Source organism: Manduca sexta, chromosome 28, assembly GCF_014839805.1.
Source record: "Manduca sexta isolate Smith_Timp_Sample1 chromosome 28, JHU_Msex_v1.0, whole genome shotgun sequence".
Lineage (NCBI taxonomy): Eukaryota > Metazoa > Arthropoda > Insecta > Lepidoptera > Sphingidae > Manduca > Manduca sexta.
Window position 1 is genome coordinate 11,499,452 of NC_051142.1, and position 9,761 is coordinate 11,509,212.

The following is a 9,761-nucleotide window of genomic DNA, read 5'->3' on the forward strand; positions in this document are numbered from 1 at the left end:
TTATAAAAAAACCTCCTGGACTGGATTTATTTTATTAGAGCAGCTGCCATAACAGTTGATAACAGGTCAAATAATGCCATATGAATAGAACTGTGCTTATAAACATCTTTTAGATCAGCACAGAATAATTTATGTTTTTCGAAATATGAGTAATGAGCACAGTTAGTCTGTAAATTACTTTCCAATAACTTTTGAAAATTACGAATTTTTGCTATAACCATAAAAAACATTATAGACCTATAATTCTTCATATTACTTTTTTGGAATATAATATATTCATTATCCATAAATGTTATGTTGCTTTCAATAATATTAACAAAAATTCTTCATATTACTTTTTGTATAATAATATATTCATTATTCATAAATGTTATGTTGTTTTCAATAATATTAACAAAATAATAAATAAATTCATCTATGCATTGTCTGTGAGATTTGTATATGTGATTATTTTTATGTTCGATTATTGACTCTTGATACTTGTAGTATGAATTTGTTAATTATTTGCCATGCAGCTTTAAACTTATTTTTGGAGTTATTTATGAAATTATTATTTTGGGCTTTTTGAGTTATCTTTATGATTTTTCTATAAAGTGTAGAGTATTTTTAAACAATCAGTCTATTTTTCAATTCGGTTTAAATCTATATTCCCATAATGTCATGTCGTGTGCCAAATATGATACATCTACCTTATATCACCGCCTTATTTTACTTGAAATCCATCCTTGTTCTTTTAACCATGACATAATAAATAAAACTTTATGTATATTCATCATACAGAATCATGTAAAAAAATATATATTATTTATAGATTTAAAGAACACTTATAATGAGATGCATGCATTTATCACTTAAAGCAACAATATTAGTTAGTCTTTGTTACTCTTCGCGATAATATGTAATATAAGGTTATAGCTTAAGGTCCATTTTTCATACATTTTGTTTAATACGACGAAATTTTAAAGGCCGAAATATCCATGCATATTAATTATTTTTACGTTTTTCTTTCAACTGCGAGAACTAATCACTAACTAGACGTGAATTTAAATTCTTTACTTGTCAATACTTGTTTAGTTACCCAGATTAAAGGTGAAACAAAATGTATGAAAAATGGACCTTAAGCTATAACCTTAAGTAAATTATTAAAAGTATCACTGTCTTTCACATTGTTCGACAATTTATTAGACAGCTGTGCACCAGGGTCGTAGCTTAGCGGGGGGTGAGTGGTGGTGGGCTACCTTAAAATACTAATGCAATACCTTAATAATCAACTATAACAAACTAAACATTTTCCATTTCTTATAACGAAGCCTAACAAACTAGATGCTTTTTAATTATATATTCCATATGTGGAATCCTCTAATGAATGAGTCCTCTAAATTGCTCAGTAACAATTTGACATCGTCGGGAGAATTAATGGACTTCAGGATCTTTAGGTCATCAGCAAACATGAAAGGTGTGGAATGATGCAAGCAATTGATAATGTCATTTATGAACATATTAAAAATAACAGTCCCAAATGGGAGCCCTGTGGGCACCCCCCAGAAGCACATATGATGGAAATTGGAACTAAAACCATTAAGAACCACATGGTAAGTGCGACCAGTAAGATAAGATTGAAACCATTCATACATGTGCCAAGAGTACCCATACCGGATAACTTCTGCAGCAAGAGTTCGTGAAAAACGTTGTCAAAAGCCTTACTGAAATTTGTATATATTACATCAGTTTGCATGTTATTGTCTAAGACTTCTGAAAGCAACTCAGTAAAAGAGACCAAATTAGTGCTTGTTGAGCGAAATTTAACAAAACCATGTTGGTGTTCAGTTAAAATGGTTTGAAGTAAGCTTCCAGATATGGAAATACTACAAATTCAAACAATTTTGCCATAGTAAAAAATAGAAATCGGTCGATAGTTGGACATTAATGTGTTATTGCCCGACTTGTGTATCGGCACCACTCTAGCTACCTTCCATTTCTTTGGAAAAATTCCGGTTTTCAGTGATTTTTATAGATTTTACAAAGTGGACTAGTCAGATTTCTTGTTCATGCAACAATAAAATTTGGTGGAATATTGTCTGGGCCAGAACCTTTGCTTATATCAAGAGTCTTAAGTTTACGTGAAACTTCATTAAGTGTGATGTGCAACGACGTAAAACTACGAGTCCAAGTCCGAGGAGTAACTCGCACAGCTATCCATGAAATGATAAGAAAAATTCGGGTTAGCATCGACATTCGACTCCATTAGTATCTTTCTCGTACACTGATGCAAAGTGCGAAGCAAACATATTACATATTTCAACTTCTTTGGAACTAACTTGATTACCATCGGACATCGAAGCTGGGAGAAAGCAAGATCCTCTTCTTTTGGCCTTGATGAATGACCAAAAATGATTATAAAAATTTTAAATATTATCTTCTATACTTTCAAGATAATGTATTATAACATTTATTTAATAAGGATCTGCAACTCTCTCTGAGTAATTTAAATTCTATTCCATTTAACGGGTTCTTAAAAATTTATAGCATTGCCGAAACTTATTTTTTCTCAACATACATATGAGGTTGCGATTAAACCCAACCGGATACTTATTACTTCTTAGTTTAAATTTAGGTACATAAAGTTGGATAGTCTCATGTAAAATACCGTAGAATTTAGTGAGCATATCATTGACGCCGTTGTGACCAAGTACCTTTTCCCAATCTACATTATCGAGATGTTTCCCAATAGCATCGTAATCGCCTTTCGTATTCTCGCATCGTATCTATGGGCGCAAATTTATATTTAGTGATTATATTATTATGAAAAAGTCTAGAATATTAAAGAATGATATTTAAATAAGTATTTACAACCGCAATTCTGTTATTTATTAAGTTTCAGAATAAATTAGAAACTGTATTGACTATTTGAGTGTTTGGAAAATAATGGATATTTATTTATATCATTATTTAATTGTTTATGTAATCTAAACGTCTAAAGTAAATTCAATTAGAATTGTTAATATTATCCTGATTTCTATATCATTGTTTTAATCTATAAGTAAAAATATTCACACCTTGTTAATAGCGGCATCTGTTAGAAAATAATGTAAAATAATAGTTTGCTTACTTAAAAGTTATTTATGTAAAGTAATATTATATCTAATTATGTAAAATTCATTATAATATTAATTTTGAATATTCAGCTATAACCTACGATTTATTGTACAGTAATTTTAATTATTTTTCTAAAAGGAAGTTGCAGTTAAATTCACTATGACTCAATTGGATTATATAAAGCCTGGTCATTTTAAATTCACTTCACTTGTGTTCCAAGATCAAGAGAGAATAAACCAACCAATATTAAGTTTGTGTTTTCATTATAATGGACTCCGAACACGTGGATACTGGCTTATCTCCGACATATCCATAATCAGATTTCTTTATTTAATTTCGTTACCATATCAATCAATGAATCAATTCATTTATTTTGCAAATATGGGTACCTTAAGTATTAGGTGGTGTATTTTATAACATAGCGTCTTACCATATTTAGGCGAATGACGTGCAAAAATTACAATATAAAGTTAAGCTAAAATAACAATTTAATATTAATATAGTATATTAATATAGTATAGCATTAGGTAGGTATGATAATATAATATAATCTATCACAGTTGTTACAAATTGTTACACAAAATTATTCCTGTAAATATTCTCTTATATAATAATATGTCTTATCAATTAAAAGGTTTTAATTTACGTTTAAATATATCTATGTTTTCTATGTTTACAATACAACTTGTAATTTATTATATTATATTCTTGGACCCATGCAGATACCGCTCTTATCTAATAGAGCTGTATTGTTAGGTGGCATTTTTATTTCGTTTGCTATAATATTTAGTGTACATAATATATGTAGGTTTCTTTTTACAAATATTGAAATTTCGTATATAAATAAACTAGTTAATGTAAGAATTTTTCCTTAAGTTCCTTCCAGTTTTAAGTTGCAGTACACCTGGAGCCCTAAAAATCGTATGGCTTCTGCCTGTAAGTGATAATTTATAGAAAGCAATTTAGTTGCTGACCTATTCTTGAAAAAAATAAGATAATGATTTCTTATATTTACGCGAATGTTAGACATTGAAATTAAACTAATTTTCGGATTCTATCGCGGTGTTAGTATTTTATTTTCTCCCGACGTTTCAAAGACTTTGCAGCCTTCATGGTCACGGGGGATCATGACCATGAAGGCTGCAAAACGTCGGGAGAAAATAAAATACCGATAGAATCCGAAATTAGTTTAATTCAAAAATAAGATGTTTTACTTTAAATTAATTTATAAATGGTTTTCTGTAAGCCAATTCACAATGTCCTCTAATGCCTTATTTACTCTAGCCTCTAGTAATAACTGAGTTTTCTCAGAGAATAGTACCGTACTATCATCAGGAAATAAAATTATATCATCATTATTGATCCTTTTCCTTTCATGTTTCCAATAAATCGTATTCTGTGATTAAATTAACCACTTTCCCCAACTTGAAATTGGCATAATGTACAACAATTGTCATAAAAACCTTAATATAATATGTTAAATTGCCGTATTCTTGTGAAAGTATTGGCCAGAATATCAATTTCTTTGGGCCATTTAATTAAATATCTTTAAGCTCATAACAGATTAAATAATCATACCATGATTAAAATCGTTCATTTATTAATTTACTAATATATTATTTATATTATTAACATTTCAGGTCAAATTTGCAGCCCAAGTTTTTAGCCGGCAAGTGGCTACATCACTAGAAATCAGATGAAGTCTCTGCTATCTCTCCAGGATCATGATTACATAAGTTTAAATGAAGACATTGGAAATGGTTTGTTCACAGCAGAAATTCTTCTTTTTATAAATAATTTGTTTGATAGTTTAAATGGTTTTGGTCATTATGGGAATAAGTTAAAACATGCTCTTTCATATAATTCGGAGCACATTGCATTCTGGAATGATGCTGTGAAAAAGCTAGCTTCAATGCGCTTTGACGCTTCCAATGAAAGGGAAAGGAAGCCTTTATCACTGAAGCATTTTGAACATAATATAAAAACAATAAAACATTTGTGGTCAGATCTGCTGAGAATTGATGGTGTTAAATTTTTAAGTCTTAGACGTCTTAATCAAGATCCGATAGAAAACTTTTTTGGTCAAATAAGGGCACATGGTAATTTTAGTACAAATCCTAATTGTACTCATTTTGTATCGGCTTTTAAAACCTTGTTGATTAACAACATTACTACCGGTAAATCTTTATACACTAATTGTTCTGATGATGATGACAAAATGTTGGGAACATTAAAACATTTAGTCAGCCACCAAAAATATGGTTCATACACTGATAGTCTTCAATGTAATGAAACTAACTTTATAGAAATTTCTATACCTAACGAGAATATATTCCAACATAAGTCTGTACCATATATTGCTGGTGCAGTTTGTCGTTTTGATGTCCAATTTGAACTGCAAAGATTGTGATAATTGTACAAAAGCACTATTATCTCAGAGAGAGTCATTTCACGAATTAATTAATTTAAGAGAATATAGTTCCAATGTAGATAGGTTATGTTATCCTTCTAATAATTTTAGTCAAATGGTCTGGCAGAGTATTTACATTATTGACAAGATGATGCCATTTCTTTGCAGTGTTTATATTTATTCTGACTTAATAAGTAATTTAATAAAATATATTGACACTACTTGGTACAACTGTAATATTCACAAAACGGCTCTTATTAAAAGCTTTTGGTCCTACATAGTTAGAATGCAAGTTAAGCAGTGGTGTATTAATTTTAATAATAGAATGAATAATATTGATTCAAGGCCTAAAGATATAGAAATGGAAACTCTAATCCGTGAGAAAGTCACAAAAGGATTGAGTTATAGATCACAAAGAAGGCGTAGTTCCTAATCTCACTTAATTAAAGTTCTTCATAGTATTTTGTCCACAATTATTACGATTTTTGCAAATGAAATTGATGTTTTTTAAAGTGTATTACCCACATTTTTGTGGTTTTAAATTAGCTATTATGCTTTCTGTTTATTGTATAAAATCATAGTAGTTTTTAAAATAATCTTCATTATGGTGACTGTTAAGCAAATAGTTGTTAAAATCTTATATACATAATTATGCTTGTACAACCTAAAATGAGCCTACCAGATAATTGTCAAGTAAATAAATTACATTTCTACAAAAGTATTATGTGTATGTTTCCCAAATTGTTCATATTTTTATTGATTTACATTGTGCAGAATTAGTAATTTTACCTTTAATTTAATATTATATTTTCATTATAATGTATTCAACATTTTCTGTATTTTGTAGCATTTTTAGTAGCAAATGTGCCATTATATGATATTGCAAAATGTTAAATTATGCATGGAATGCTTTTCGTGAGAGAATAATCATATTCAAATAAATTCTTAGTTTTGTGTTGTTAGATTAGTTATTATACCTAATGCATAGTGTATAATAGTGAATAGCTTAAGTATGGCTCTTTATATTGTGTAAAATTATAGTGCTAGTCTTCACAATTATCTTAATTTTGCTAACTGTTAAGCAAGCCGTTGTTAAAATCTCATATGCATAATTATGCTTGAACACGGTAAAATAAAAATGTTTATGTTTCCAAAATAGTTCATATTTCTATTCATTTACTATGTACAAAAATATTAATTTTACCTTTTTATTTAAAATCATGTTTTCAATATAAAATATCTAACATTTTTGTCCTTTGTAGTAATTTTTCTTTCAAATGTGCCACTAGTCAGTCATTGTATTGTCATTATTTTTAATTTTATGTAAATTGTTACTGTTAAATTTATATGCAATCCAATTTTGTTTCTTGTAAGTTATTGTTGATTTATATGACAAAATATTAATAAGTGGAAGACAACCAAAAAATCATGTTGTTGCATTTGCCTTTATAATATTGAATTGTAATGATGAAAATTAAAATTATGTTGGTAAATGTAAGCGGCTGAACGGTGTGCACTATTTATGTATTTGCTTTATGCCAGTCCATGTTTTTAATCCGTGCACCACCTTATATAAGCTATGTGACTACTTTGTATACAACATCTATAAAAAATATTTGGTAATTGATGACAAAAAAATAAGCCCGGAGTTTCTTTCTGCCTTTCTTCTTCGGGTAGTCATCTCTTAGGTAGCTAGTGAAAGGCTGGTGGATTAGCTAGGTAGGGGCCTATATTGTATTCTTCGACGGCGAAGATCGTGATGCATTCCTTTTATTTTATTAAGATTATATCATATACCTTTTGTCCTGTCGGCCCGAGCTGACTTCTTTCGTTTTTATCCTTTATATATCAATTATTTTTAAATTTTAGCGTCTGTAGTGACTCAGTGGTTTGTTCATTAATTTATTTGATTTGTTTTAAACGTATCATAAGTACAGCAATAACTTTGTTTACCTATATTTTATTTTATTGAACAGAAAATGCAATTATACGGGCTGCAATTTTAAGTAAAAATTATTTTCGCTGGCTATCGGTAGATTCTGAAATTATGGTAAATTGGGCGTGAAAAGTAATGAAAACATTACTAATAAATCTTTATATTTAGATAAGAAAAGTTGTTTTATTTTATTTGTCAATATTTTAAATGGGTAAACACGTGACACTACATTTACGCCGTGTACTCACTGTAGCAAATCGATAACCGATTTTTTGTATTAGTGTGAAACCAGCCTAAGCACATCCTTAATTATTTAAAAATCGGTATATTCGGAAAAATATCGATTTTCAATACGGCTACGTCTCTAGTACTACGGCCATATTTATTTTTCAACATAACCTGTGTGTAAGTGAGAATAATAAGGGTCATAGGTTTTTCACCCGGGAAAGAAAGAGAGTTCCAACTATTCATGAATTAATTGTATAACATAATATAGACATGAAACGCATGCTAGTGTGGGTTTCCTTATCGTGTTAAAATCAATGTATGAAGTTAACCGTCTCTCTAGTTTATTGGTCTCTGCCAATATACTAAAAGTGCAACAGAAGACGCCATTTTCACACAGCTATACATATTTTTTTTTTTTGGTTTGATTTACTCCTTAAGGAGAAGGCAAAGGCTCTCAGCCATACAGCCTAGTCTGTCTTCTTTTATACTCCTTCTTTATTACAATTTAAAGGCCGGAGCCATATTTGTAATATTCTTGAAGTATAAGACGAAAGTCATGTTTGCAACGTTCCCAATTATAAGGCTGAAGCCATGTCTGAAATATTCTCAATTATAAGGCCGAAGCCATGTCTGAAATAGTCTCAATTATAAGGCCGAAGCCATGTCTGAAATAGTCTCAATTATAAGGTCGAAACCATGTCTGAAATATTCTCAATTATAAGGCCGAAGCCATGTCTGAAATATTCTCAATTATAAGGCCGAAGCCATGTCTGAAATATTTTCAATTATAAGGCCGAAGCCATGTCAGCAATAGTCTCAATTATAAGGCCGAAGCCATATCTAAAATAGTCTCAATTATAAGGCCGAAGCCATGTCAGCAATATTCTCAATTATAAGGCCGAAGCCATGTCTGAAATAGTCTCAATTATAAGGCCGAAGCCATGTCTGTATCCTCAAGTATATGATCTGTCTATATCTATTTATCATGTAGAAATCTCCATATTATATGTACATCATATCAAAATAAGAGTTCACAAAATTCTTCTCATAATTAATTTGTACAAAAATCAAATTTCTCCAATAGTGGACCAAATAAAGTTGCATAAAGAGAGATAACATTGCCGATTCTTCAAAATCGTTTGCAAAGAGCGCGGGATACTCTCGGCATTTCCATAAATACGTAAAAGTTCTTCAATCAACAAAAGTCGTTGAACTGCAAAGTCGCTGCATTCAAAAAATATATGATCCAAAGACTGAATTAGGCCACAATTACAATATGTACAATATGGTGATGATAAAATGTTCATTCTATGAAGATGCTCATTAAATCGTCCATGACCGATTCGCAGACGACATATTGTTGTATAAAAACGCCTATTAACAAAGTTACCTTTATAGAACCAGGGAGTCATAATATTTGGATTGATAAACCTCTACCACTGCCCCTTTCGTTGAAGACTGTCTTCCCAATGATGCTTCCATAAGTCTTGAATTTCCTTCTTAATTAATACTAAACAGTCTGATATTGGATTTTTTATGTTTCTGTATGGTACCGAAGTACCGTTCGAAGTGTTTGTGATAAGCCTGGCCAAATAATCAACTCTTTCATTGCCAATAACGCCAACATGAGATGGTGTCCAGAAAAGGACAATGTCTATTTTACCTTGCATAGTTAGTTTATAATACTTTTTGCGAATATCGTAAATGATAAAATGAGTACCAGATGAGTACATAGGATTTGTTAAAGCCAGTAACACACTCATACAATCAGTAATTATAATCCATTTTTTCAATTCTAAATTTGATTGTACTTTGTTTTCTATATAATCCAAAGCAGCAACAATAGCATATGCCTCCGCTGTATATGACGCGTCTATTTGTAAAACGTCATAATATTATGTTTCCTAAAAGTATTCGGAAAATACATATCATTACATCACATACACATACATTTATATCTAGTATTTTTTAAACCATTTCCAAAAATATATTTTAATCTGACTATACGTGTACGGACTGCGCTTGCAGCTAGCTTCACAGGCGCCATAAACTGCTTCAAGGATAATCCTATATTATTGCAACTAAGTAGGT

At 30.2% G+C, this 9,761-nt stretch overlaps 1 protein-coding gene across 3 annotated transcripts in view; it reads left to right on the forward strand.

Moving 5' to 3' along the window:
* The window catches only part of LOC119191070, a 16,779-nt gene extending 10,743 nt beyond the window's left edge, over positions 1–6,036 (forward strand). For all 3 annotated transcript variants that reach the window (XR_005113366.1, XR_005113370.1, XR_005113368.1), the window contains one exon: positions 4,737–6,036. The gene's annotated coding sequence lies outside the window, so the exon portion shown is untranslated. The remainder of the gene's footprint in view (positions 1–4,736) is intronic.
* Positions 6,037–9,761: the final 3,725 nt, after the last annotated feature.